Source organism: Mus caroli, unplaced genomic scaffold, assembly GCF_978045245.1.
Source record: "Mus caroli unplaced genomic scaffold, Mus_caroli_1 scaffold_1, whole genome shotgun sequence".
Classification (NCBI taxonomy): Eukaryota; Metazoa; Chordata; class Mammalia; order Rodentia; family Muridae; genus Mus; species Mus caroli.
The window spans coordinates 15,205,614-15,219,459 of NW_028227256.1; positions in this window are offsets into that span (position 1 = coordinate 15,205,614).

Below are 13,846 nucleotides of genomic sequence, written 5' to 3' on the forward strand. Positions count from 1 at the left end.
AATATGATTTATTTGTTCCATACAAATAGTAAATATGATAGAATAGTACAGATTCATAAAGATTATATGGGACTGGTTTGAGACTTCCATCCTACATTTTCACCACAGGAGATAAAGAAAGGATAGGTGAACTTATAGACTTGGTGATGTTCTGCATAAAAAGTGTTTCATATAATAACATAATAATGGCAACTGTGGAATTAAGTCAAAGTCAAAGAAAGGAATTCAAGTCCCAAGACAGAATACTTTCTACCTGAGAAAGAAGAAAGCATGGGGAGTTCATCATGTTGAACAGAACTAGTCCATTGCTATTTGATTATGTGCTTTATTTTTACTTCATAACTCACTGGGATTTATCTTTAATTTATAAATCTCTGTGCTTTAAAAAATGCTGGAGACTTAACTCTCTCTTAGTGTTCTGTGCTTCAACAGTGATGAAAACTTAACTCTTCATGCTTAAATAAACATTGGTCTCTTACTCTATATCTCTCTTGTTATTTCTGCTCATGTAAGTGCTAAAGTTTGGCAAATTAACAAATCTAAGGATTTATTCCTAGAGCTCCTTTCCCTGGCAGGTCATCTAGGAGCCCCTTGCTGGCTAGACAAGAGGTTCAGAGCTCACTAATTCCTTTTGAAACAGAGAGAAAAGGGGTCATTCACACAGAATGTATACATTGGGTAAAGTAGTAAACAGCCACACTGTCTTTTTTTATTGTTTTCAGCTACTTATAGTTTTTAGACAAAAGGTTCACTATGTAAGAAAGAATTACCTCATAGATAACAAGTTCAGAGCACTATTTCATACTGTAAGTTCATTATACATTCAAAGCAACAGCTTTTACACTGCTTTGCATTATCATAGTGCACACCTGTGACTTTATCTTTGGACGTGGATGTTTTTCTTGAACACAAATTTGTGCCAAGACTATGACTACTTTTATTGTAATTTATGAAAGTTTATTGTATTTCTTATTACTCAGATTTTATTTACTATTATGAAAAGTGTCAAATTTTCTTATTTTTCATTGCTTATTTTAATTTACATTTCAAATAATATTCCCCTTCTCGATTTCTGCTTTGCAAACTCCTTATCCCATTCCCCCTACCCCTTGTTTCTGTGAGGGTGCTCCCCCACCCACTGACCCACTCTAGCCTCACCGCCCTAGCATCCCCCTATGCTGGGACACAGCCTCCACAGGACCAAGGGCCTCCTCTCCCAATGATGCCAGATAAGACAATCCTCTGCTACATATTCACTTGGAGCCATGTGTACTCTTTGGTTTGTTTAGTCCCTAGGAGCTCTGACTGGGGAAGGCGGGGTTGGGGGGAGCTGGTTGGTTGATATTACTGTTCTTCCTATGGAGTTGCAAACCCCTTCAGCTCCTTCAGTCCTTCCCCTAGCTCCTCCATTGGGGTCCCTGTGCTCAGTCTGATAGGTGGCTATGACCATCCACATCTGTATTGGTCAGGCTCTGGCAGAGCCTCTCAGGGGACAGCTATATCAGGCTGTTGTCACAAGAGCTTCTTGGCATAATCAATAGTATCTGGGTTTAGTGTCTACAGATGGGATGGATCCCTAGGTGGTGCTGTTTTTGGATGTGATGTCTTTTGCTTCAGTCTCTGTTCTACTTTGTGCCTGCATTTCCTTTAGACAGAAGCAATTCTGGGTCCATGCCTGGATATGATCTCTACAGGTTCTATCTCCCCTTTGTAAGGTATTTAGGCTAATGGCATCCCCATTGTTTCCTGGGAACCTCTTGCCTTCATTGTTTCCTGGGAACCTCTTGCTTTCCTGGTATCTGTGACATCTAAAAACACTAGAATGAATAGAAGCCAATGCATCCAAGAGGAATAGACAGCAGGAAATGATCAAACTCAGGAATGAAATCAACCAAGTAGAAACAAAGAGAGCAATACAAATAATCAACTAAACCAGGAGCTAATTCTTTAAGAAAATCAACAAGATAAATAAACCCTTAGCCAGTTTTATCAGAGGGCAGAGAGACAGTATCCAAATTAATAAAATCAGAAATGAAAAAGGGAGATATAATGGGAACCAAGGAAATTTTAAAAATCATCTGCTCCTACTACAAAAACTATTCTTTAACAAATTGGAAAATCTGGATGGAATGGACAATTTTCCAGACAGATAACATGTGCCAAAGTTAAATCAGGATCAGATAAATGATCTAAACAGTTTCATAACCTCTAAAGGAATAGAAGCAGTTATTAAAAGTCTCCCAAACACATAAAGGCCAGGACCAGATGAGTTTTGTGCAGAATTCTATCAGACCTTCAAAGAAGACCTAATGTCAATATTCTTCAAATTATTCCTCAAAATAGAAACAGAAGGAAAACTACCTAACTCATTCTATGAAGCCACAGTTAGGCTGATACCTAAATCACATAAAGACCCAACAAAGAAGGACAATGTTAGACCAATTTCCCTTATCAAAATCGATGCAAAAATACTCAATAAAATTCTCTCAAACTGAAACCAAGAACACATCAAAAAGATCATTCACCATGTGCTATACACACTCCAGTGAAGTCTGCTTGGCAGGCCGAGAGGCCTGGAAGCACTCACAAGGCAAAGAGTTTCAAGGAAACCCAACCTCCTGGAACCTTGGCATTCTCATGCCACGTATACACATACCCTATCCCCGCGTTAGTCTGGTGTATGGATCCACGTGCTCTCTTTTAGTATTATTTTATTATAAGTGCCTTTAAAGATTGAATTCTGACATAGCTAGGCATTTGCCAGTATTCCAATGTCCCAGAAAATCCTTGAAGCCGACAAACTGGGAATTCAGTAAGAATGTTACCCATTCAGTAACATTCAAATTTACTTCTAGTAGAGATGGTGAAACTAATTAGGCATTACAAAGAACAGAGCCCGAATAGCTCAGGGCTGGTCGGCAGAGTGTTTACTTGAGACAATAGCCAGTCTTACCCAGACAAGGGAATACACAATGGCAGATGCAGACAGGGACCAAAAGGGTCTGTGGCAACCATGCTCAAGTAGGCTTCATTCCAGGGATGCAGGGATGGTTCAATATATGGAAATCCATCAAAGCAATCCACTATATAAACAAACTCATTGCAAAAATATTTTGATTCTAACTTTATTACATCTTTTGAGCAAAACAACTAAAACCCTTTCTTAAAACTTTCATCTTAAGATTATTTAAATCAAATCAGGAATTCTGTAAAATCAGTAATTCATCTAAACAGTAATGATTCATGAAAGTCCATCTTTATGTAGATCTGCAGAAAATTTGCTCAAATGGCTGGCTAATGTCCAGGAATACTGAGACTATGTAATAGTGACAGCAAAGACCTATCAGCTGCATGAAGCAATCCAGAAATGAGGTCTTTGGAACCATGCTTCTCAGAGTTCACCCATGTTTAGCCATGTAAAGATGGTGGGCCACCTCCATGAAGGCCACCTTCTAGGATAGCCTTAGTCTATCCTAGATGGTTCCTGACAAAGAAGCCTGTTTAGGTCCTCTGTACAGGTCGCCAACTGTCTGTGGTCAGGCTTTTTGTTGGAAACTTTAGACAGACTGGTTCGGTGACCTGACCAGTAAGTGGCAAATCCTGACAAGTAGATAAATGAAATTCAGTGTACATCCTATTGTCCTGATAAGAATAGTGACTGGGTTCTTAGCCTAGAAGCCTTCTCAGAGGAGAAAGTGAGTGGGTAATGGGAGAGGAGTTTGAGAAGTTAAGACTGGGAGGAGAGGAAAAACATATCTGAAATCAGGATGTAAAGTGAATAAATAAATTAATTATTAAAGAAAAAAAAGACAACCTGTAAGACCAAGTCTGCAGAATCTGTTTCCAAGGAAGAATTTGTTTCTCAATTCATTAGGCTTGGTGACAGGGCTAGGTGCCTGCACCTTAGAACTACCTTCTGCTCCAACAAGGAGAGTCCTAGATTTTAAGTCTATGATGGCACCCTCCAGATCTCATCATCCCTCACAACTTTTGTCTTCTTTTTATTAAATAACTTATTATGTATAATTTATGCTTTCCACATACACATGCCTATATGTCTGTGATAGATTAAATATGCTTGACCCAAGGAGTGGCACTATTAGGAGGTGTAGCCTTGTTGGAGTAGGTGCGTCCTTGTTGAAGGATGTGTGTCACTGTGGGGGTGGGCTTTCAAACCCTTCTTCTTGCTGCCTGAAAGGCATTCTTCTCCTGGGTCCCTTTGGAACAAAATGTAAAACTCTCAGCTCTGTCTCCAGCACCATGATTGTCTGGATGCTGCCAAGCTTCCTGCCTTGATGATAATGGGCTTAATCTCTAAACTTGTAAGCTAGCCCCAATTAAATGGTGTCCTTTATAAGAGTTGCCTTGGTAATAGTGTCTCTTCACAGCAATGGAAATGCTAAGACAGGGCCATCCAATGGAGCATGTTCCATTTGTCTTATATTTTTGGTTGTGAGCCTAGCCTTTAGGCTGAGCCATCTCTCCAGCCTGCATGTTCCATTTCTCAGTGGTAGCATTCTTAAAAAAATAAAATGACTTCTCCTTTCCTGGAAGCCATAAACTGTCAATAGCTCCTCAGCTAGGTGTAGGAGCTCATGAGTTCCTTCTCTTCCTATGCTGAGTTGTTAACTTGATTTTCGACAGGCCATGTGCAAGTAACCACAGCTGCTATGAAGTCATGAGTACATTATCCTGCCCCATCCAGAAGAGATTATTTTTGTTCAGTCCTCCACCACCTCTGGTTTTTATCGCTTTTATCTTCTTCAATTGTTTCTGCACTTTGGACAAGGAAGGATTGTGGTATAGCTGTCCCAGTAGTGGCTGAACCTTATACAACCATTTATTCTTTTCTCTTGGACCATTTGTGAGTTAACCACCATCCATTAGAGAAAGAAATTCTCTGATGTTGTCTGAGGCAATTAGATACCCTGTTCTTTTATTAAGACAATACTAGATTCACATCTGTGGCTTGTGAGCTCACAACCATGGTTCTTAGTTAGATTTGAAATACCATATAGGCATTTCTTCCTATAAGATGAACCATAAATACAATCAAAATGATGTTTCCATAACTTTGGTGCTACTATTACACAATAGGCATAGCTTAGCATGCTGATCATTACAATATCTCACAGGAGAAATAGCTAGGTAAATTTTTGATGTTTTTCTGTTAGCATACTAACAGACTTCCTTCTTTCATTATGCAAGCTAGCCAGCAGGAAGTGGGCTTCCTTCAACACTGAGTGCAATATCAAATTGATTGATGACTTGTGCTCTGTGTGTGTGTGTGTGTGTGTGTGTGTGTGTGCATGTGTGTCTGTGTCACGAACATATAAATGTGTGCATACATATGTTTTAAGGTGCGTGTATCTGTGTGTACATACATATGTTTTAGGGTGCCTGTATCTGTGTGTACATACATATGTACGTGTTTGGATACCAGTGTGCCAAAGCACATGTGTGGACATTAGGAGATATCTTGAGGGAATAATTTCTCTACTTCTGCCATATGGGATCAGGAAGTTGAATTCAGTTCTTTAGGCTAGGTGGCAAGTGCCTTTACTTGCTGTGCCATTTTGCTGGCCTTATAGTTGTAATCTTACTTTATAAAAATCTAGCTGTGAGTGGGAAAGGAATAAATCTCCAATCCCCAATTTCCACTTTCACTTGTGGTATACTTGCAAAAATAACACTAATACCATACACTATGCATGATACATTTTTAAAGCTAATTTATAAGAAGTTCTTTGCATATTCATTCCATCTATCCCCCTCCACAATCCCCTTCATAATTTTCCTTGGAAAATGATTTCATTTATATATACATGAATCTAACAAAATAATTCTTAAATAAACACCACTTAGCCTCTAACGAGAAACCAGTGCATGGTGTCAGCTAAATACTAGTGTTTTGTCAGACAATTTGAGGAACATATATAATCCATTATCAGAAGACATTGTATAGACTATCACTAGAGGCAGGAGTCATATAATTTTTGCCAATAGCCTAGAAGACAAAGAGTCCATACTCTTTTTTTGTATGAAGACTATTTGTCAGGATGGGCTCTCTAGTCCTTTCAACCTTAAAGAAAGTTCACCTGCCTATTTTTTATTCCATATCTCTGATCTCCTTTTCATTTGAGCTTTTATTTTATAAACACCTTTAACCTTTAAGATATAAATCTGTCTCTTGCCAATTTTGTAACTCAAAATTATTGTTCTTGCATTCAAGAAGTAGCTCTACTTTACTAGCCTCGTATGATAATAGTATGTGAAGTGTAAAAATAAGTATGAGTGACATTTTCAGATTTTTGTAGGAGATGTGGTATTTTCAATAAAGTAAATGTCCAAAAAGGCATGTGCAGTGTATGAATGCAAGTACAAACATTAAAAGTTACGAAACCTGTAACATTCATCTAATCTTGTATAACTCACAATTGAGAAAACAAAGAACAACCCTTTAGTAGAAGCTTCAATGGGTGTGGTACAGTTTAGAGGGACAAAAAAAAGAACTTTCAAACAAAAAGCAATGAAGGGAAATCAGAAAGCAATTCAAGGTAAAAGAAATTTCCCAGGAGTGTTGGAGCAGAAGAGAGTGGGAGTCAGGCAGTCTTGAAACAATGTTACTTTTCAGTGACCTTCAAATTAGAAACTATTCTTATGCCATGTAATATGAAACTTCTGAGGCTGAAAATCCAAGAACATTCTGTGATATCAAGCACAGGAACCCATTTAATTAAAGACAGAGAGTTTATCCAGAACAGCATGTAACATTTAACCCAAACACATGGCTACATCAAAATAGCTGTTCATTAAAATGCCACATTTCCTTTGATCCAAATCCATGCTTCATTACTCTTCTGAGTACAGGTAGTTGTTATATTAGTGATAGAAGTTTATTGCATTGTGGGGACAATGAAAACTATCACATAGGCAACAAAAAATTGTCAAAGCATTCAGTTTACAAACACAGTGGCAATGTTAGATAATATAAGAATGAATTTCAAATACTTCTTTCTTAGACTTTTAAATATATAGATTATATTGGTTAAAAAACAAAAACAAAACAAAACAAAAAAAACAAAAAAAAATTAGCTCTTCCAGAAGGTAGGAGATAGTACTAGTATCTTTCAAGCACTAGTACTTAGCTGAGATCTGTTTTCTCAGTCACTGGGGCCAGTATACACAGCAACCTTACTACTCTACACAGCTCTCAGGTTTTGGTGATAAAAAGTTAAACTAGTGGAGTTGAACACCCATGTGAGGTCCAGCGATATCTACCATAGAAAGAGAAGAGTTGTAGTAAAAGCAAATTTCTTTTTTGTTTCCCAGTACTGTATTGCTTAAACTAAAATAGCATTCTAGTTTTGTAAATCATATTTTCCTTTATTAATACCACAAGTTAATCATCATAATCTTAAGGAAAAATGTTTGCCACAGTACACATAACTGTCAAAAGTTTATAGTATCATCCTATCACTGGACAATGATATTTTGAATAGGAAGAGTTTCGATCTTCCTTTGTAGGGAGAAGAGTAAGTAAAGTTCTGATCCAATGTGTATTTTGATATAAACAAGACCTGTTGCAAACTCTGAAAGCAAACATGGAAACTAGGCAGAGCTGGTACCCATATGGGCCAGAATCAAGAGGATTTTTCAAGCTTTTCTTGGGAGTTCAAGTATGAAAGTTTTTGAATGCTCCCTCAGTGTGCAAGCAGAGAATAGCAACTGCACTTTCTCCTCTTGCACATTTATAGCCTGAGACTGCTTACCTACAAAGACTTTTTTTAGAAGACTTTCTAAAGTTGAACCCTGTAGTGGTATGAGTTCATGAACTCTAACAATTCCCAGTGTGTGTGTGTGAGTGTGTGTGTGTGTGTGTGTGTGTGTGTGTCTGTATTTTCATTTTGTTGCCTTGCCTAGGCAGGGTTCCAGGAAACAAACTGGCTAAGTTGTGATGTCCAAGTTATAGAATATCCCTTGCCCAAACCATTCTAAAATATAAATTTTAGACTTTACTTTAAAAGCCTTTAAAGTGGCTACTTAGCCTTACTCATTTTGTTTTCAGAATACTCTTGATGTATGATCATTTCTATTTCCAGAATAATGAGTCAATAAACTTCCTAGAAAGCCTATTAACTAGGTCATGATAGCATATAGAACAACTCATTGAAAGCATGTGCATGGGTCAAGCATGGTAAATGTTTATTTGCTATCAAAGACAATATTGTAGAGATGTTTCTCTTTTAAGTATGGATCTAGGTATCCAGGATTCCTTAGATCTTAAATTTTGTTACTTTCAATGGATAGTATGTAAGGGGCCTCTGAAAAGTGAAGCGGAATATTCAATGACAATAATTTGTATAAAAATATTGCATAACATGCTTATACATTTTTTAAAAATTTTAATATTTTTATTACGTATTTTCCTCAATTACATTTCCAATGCTATACCAAAAGTCCCATATACCCTCCCCCCCCCACTTCCCTACCCACCCATTCCCATTTTTTTGGCCCTGGTGTTCCCCTGTACTGGGGCAAATAAAGTTTGTGTGTCCAATGGGCCTCTCTTTCCAGTGATGGCTAACTAGGCCATCTTTTGATACATATGCAGCTAGAGTCAAGAGTTCCGCAGTACTGGTTAGTTCATAATGTTCTTCCACCTATAGGGTTGCAGATCCCTTTAGCTCCTAGGGTACTTTCTCTAGCTCCTCCATTGGGAGCCCTGTGATCCATACACTAGCTGACTGTGAGCATCCACTTCTGTGTTTGCTCGGCCCCGGCATAGTCTTACAGGAGACAGCTAAATCTGGGTCCTTTCAGCAAAATCTTGCTAGTGTATGCAATGGTGTCAGCGTTTGGAAGCTGATTATGGGGTGGATCCCTGGATATGGCAGTCTAAAGATGGTCCATCCTTTCATCACAGCTTCAAACTTTGTCTCTGTAACTCCTTCCATGGGTGTTTTTTTCCCAATTCTAAGAACGGGCACAGTGTCCACATTTTGGTCTTCATTCTTCTTGAGTTTCATGCGTTTAGCAAATTGTATCTTATATCTTGGGTATCCTAAGTTTTGGGCTAATATCCACTAATCAATGAGTACATATTGTGTGATTTCCTTTCTGATTGTGTTACCTCACTCAGGATGATGCCCTCCACGTCCATCCATTTGGCTAGGAATTTCATAAATTCATTCTTTTTAATAGCTGAGTAGTATTCGATTGTGTAAATGTACCACAATTTCTGTATCCATTCCTCTGTTGAGGGGCATCTGGGTTCTTTCCAGCTTCTGGCTATTATAACTAATGCTGCTATGAACATAGTGGACCATGTGTCCTTCTTACCAGTTGGGACATCTTCTGGATATATGCCCAGGAGAGGTATTGCTGGATCCTCCAGTAATACTATGTCCAATTTTCTAAGGAACTGCCAGACTAATTTCCAGAGTGGTTGTACAAGCTTGCAATCCCACCAACAATGAAGGAGTGTTCCTCTTTCTCCACATCCTTGCCAGCATCTGCTGTCACCTGAATTTTTGATCTTAGCCATTCTGACTGGTGTGAGATGGAATCTCAGGGTTGTTTTGATTTGCATTTCCCTGATGATTAAGGATGTTGAACATTTTTTCAGGTGCTTCTCTGCCATTCGGTATTCCTCAGGTGAGAATTCTTTGTTCAGTTCTGAGCCCCAATTTTTAATGGGGTTATTTGATTTTCTGGAGTCCACCTTCTTGAGTTCTTTATATATATTGGATATTAGTCCCCTATCTGATTTAGAATAGGTAACGATCCTTTCCCACTCTGTTGGTGGTCTTTTTGTCTTATTGACGGTGTCTTTTGCCTTGCAGAAGCTTTGCAGTTTCATAAGGTCCCATTTGTCGATTCTCGAGCTTACAGCACAAGCTATTGCTCTTCTATTCAGGAATTTTTCCCCTGTGCCCATATCTTCAAGGCTTTTTCCCACTTTCTCCTCTATAAGTTTCAGTGTCTCTGATTTTATGTGAAGATCCTTGATCCACTTAGATTTGACCTTAGTACAAGGTGATAGGAATGGATTGATTTGCATTCTTCTACATGATAACAACCAGTTGTGCCAGCACCATTTGTTGAAAATGCTGTCTTTCTTCCCATGGATGGTTTTAGCTCCCTTGTCAAAGATCAAGTGACCATAGGTGTGTGGGTTCATTTCTGGGTCTTCAATTCTATTCCATTGGTCTACTTGTCTGTCACTATACCAGTACCATGCAGTTTTTATCACAATTGCTCTGTAGTAAAGCTTTAGGTCAGGCATGGTAATTCCACCAGAGGTTCTTTTATCCTTGAGAAGAGTTTTTGCTATCCTAGGTTTTTTGTTATTCCAGATGAATTTGCAGATTGCTCTTTCTAATTCATTAAAGAATTGAGTTGGAATATTGATGGGGATTGCATTGAATCTGTAGATTGCTTTTGGCAAGATAGCCATTTTTATGATGTTGATCCTGCCAATCCATGAGCATGGGAGATCTTTCCATCTTCTGAGATCTTCTATAATTTCTTTCTTCAGAGACTTGAAGTTTTTATCATAGAGATCTTTCACTTCCATAGTTAGAGTCACACTAAGATATTTTATATTATTTGTGAATATTGAGAAGGGTGTTGTTTCCATATTTCTTTCTCAGCCTGTTTATTCTTTGTGTAGAGAAAGGCCATTGACTTGTTTGAGTTAATTTTATATCCAGCTACTGCACTGAAGCTGTTTATCAGGTTTAAGTGTTCTCTGGTGGAATTTTTATGGTCACTTATGTAAACTATCATATCATCTGCAAAATGTGATATTTTAACTTCATCTTTTCCAATTTGTATCCCCTTGATCTCCTTTTGTTGTCGAATTGCTCTGGCTAGGGCTTCAAGTACAATGTTGAATAGGTATGGAGAGAGTGGACAGCCTTGTCTAGTCCCTGATTTTAGTGGGATTGCTTCAAGCTTCTCACAATTTACTTTGATGTTGGCTACTGGTTTGCTGTAGGTTGTTTTTATCATGTTTAGGTATGGGTCTTGAATTCCTGATCTTTCCAAGTCTTTTATCATGAATGGGTGTTGGATCTTGTCGAATGCTTTTTCCACATCTAACAAGATAATCATGTGGTTTTTGTTGTTGAGTTTGTTTATATAATGGATTACATTGATGGATTTCCTTATATTAAACCATCCCTGCATCCCTGGAATAAAACCTACTTGGTCAGGATGGATGATTGCTTTAATGTGTTCTTGGATTCGGTTAGGGAGAATTATATTGAGGATTTTTGCATCGATATTCATAAGGGAAATTGGTCTGAAGTTCTCTATCTTTGTTGGATCTTTCTGTGGTTTAGGTATCAGAGTAATTGTGGCTTCATCGAATGAGTTGGGTAGAGTTCCTTCTACTTCTACTTTGTGGAATAGTTTGGACAGAACTGGAATTAGATCTTCTTTGAAGGTCTGGTAGAACTCTGCACTAAACCCATCTGGTCCTGGGCTTTTTTTGGCTGGGAGACTATTAATGACTGCTTCTATTTCTTTAGGGGATATGGGACTGTTTAGATGGTTAACTTGATCCTGATTTAACTTTGGTACCTGGAAATTTGTCCATTTCGTCCAGTTTTTCCAGTTTTGTTGAGTATAGCCTTTTGTAGAAGGATCTGATGGTGTTTTGGATTTCTTCAGGATCTGTTGTTATGTCTCCCTTTTCATTTCTGATTTTGTTAATTAGGATGTTGTCCCTGTGCCCTCTTGTGAGTCTAGCTAAGGGTTTAACTATCTTGTTGATTTTCTCAAAGAACCAACTCCAAGTTTGGTTAATTCTTTGAATAGTTCTTCTTTCCACTTGGTTGATTTCACCCCTGAGTTTGATTATTTCCTGCCATCTACTCCTCTTGGGTGAATTTTCTTCCTTTTCTTCTAGAGTTTTAGATGTGTTGTCAAGCTGCTAGTGTGCGCTTTCTCCATTTTTTTTTTTTTTTTTTTTTTTGGAGGCACTCAGAGCTATGAGTTTCCCTCTTAGAAATGCTTTCATTGTGTCCCATAGGTTTGGGTATGTTGTGGCTTTATTTTCATTAAACTCTAAAAAGTCTTTAATTTCTTTCTTTATTCCTTCCTTTACCAAGTTATCATTGAGAAGAGTGTTGTTCAGTTTTCACGTGAATGTTTGCTTTCCATTATTTATGTTGTTATTGAAGATCAGCCTTAGTCCATGCTGGTCTTATAGGATGCATGGGACAATTTCAATATTTTTGTATCTGTTGAGGCCTGTTTTGTGACCAATTATATGGTCAATTTTGGAGAAGTTAACATGAGGTGCTGAGAAGAAGGTATATCCTTTTGTTTTAGGATAAAATGTTCTGTAGATATCTTTTAAGTCCATTTGTTTCATAGCTTCTGTTAGTTTCACTGTGTCCCTGTTTAGTTTCTGTTTCCATGATCTGTCCATTAATGAAAGTGTTGTGTTGAAGTCTCCCACTATTATTGTGTGAGGTGCCAAGTGTTCTTTGAGCTTTAATAAAGTGTCTTTAATGAATGTGCCTGCCCTTGCATTTGGAGAATAGATATTCAGAATTGAGAGTTCCTCTTGGAGAATTTTACTTTTGATAAGTATGAAGTGTCCCTCCTTGTCTTTTTTGATAACTTTGGGTTGGAAGTTGATTTTATTCAATATTAGAATGGCTACTCCAGCTTGTTTCTTCAGACCATTTGCTTGGAAAAATTTTTTTCCAGCCTTTCATTCTGAGGTAGTGTCTGTCTTTTTCCCTGAGATGGGTTTCCTGTAAGCAGCATAATGTTGGGTCTTGTTTGTGTAGCCAATCTGTTAGTCTATGCCTTTTTATTGGGGAATTGAGTCCATTGCTAGTAAGAGATATTAAGGAAAAGCAATTGTTGCTTCCTTTTATTTTTGTTGTTAGAGTTGGCATTCTGTTCTTGTGGCTGTCTTCTTTTTGGTTTGTTGAGGGATTACTTTCTTGCTTTTCCTAGGGTGTGATTTCTGTCCTTGTATTGGCTTTTTTTCTGTTATTATCCTTTGAAGGGCTGGATTCGTGGAAAGATAATGTGTGAATTTGTTTTTTTCGTGGAATACTTTGGTTTCTCCATCTATGGTAATTGAGAGTTTGGCCAGGTATAGTAGCCTGGGCTGGCATTTGTGTTCTCTTAGTGTCTGTAGAACATCTGTCCAGGCTCTTCTGGCTTTCATAGTCTCTGGTGAAAAGTCTGGTGTAATTCTGACAGGCCTGCCTTTATATGTTACTTGACCTTTCTCCCTTACTGCTTTTAATATTCTATCTTTATTTAGTGCATTTTTTGTTCTGATTATTATGTGTTGGGAGGAATTTCTTTTCTGCTCCAGTCTATTTGGAGTTCTGTAGGCTTCTTGTAAGTCCATGGGCATCTCTTTCTTTAGGTTTGGGAAGTTTTCTTCTATAATTTTGTTGAAGATGTTTGCTGGCCCTTTAAGTTGAAAATCTTCATTCTCATCACTCCTATTATCCGTAGGTTTGGTCTTCTCATTGTGTCCTGGATTTCCTGGATGTTTTGAGTTAGGATCCTTTTGCATTTTGTATTTTCTTTGATTGTTGTGCCGATGTTCTCTATGGAATCTTCTGCACCTGAAATTCTCTCTTCCATCTCTCGTATTCTGTTGCTGATGCTTGCATCTATGGTTCCAGATTTCTTTCCTAGGGTTTCTATCTCCAGCTTTGCCTCATTTTGGGTTTTCTTTATTGTGTCTACTTCGCTTTTTAGGTCCAGTATGGTTTTGTTCATTTCCATCACCTGTTTGGATGTGTTTTCCTGTTTTTCTTTAAGAACTTCTGTTTGGTTGTGTTTTTCTGTTTTTCTTTAA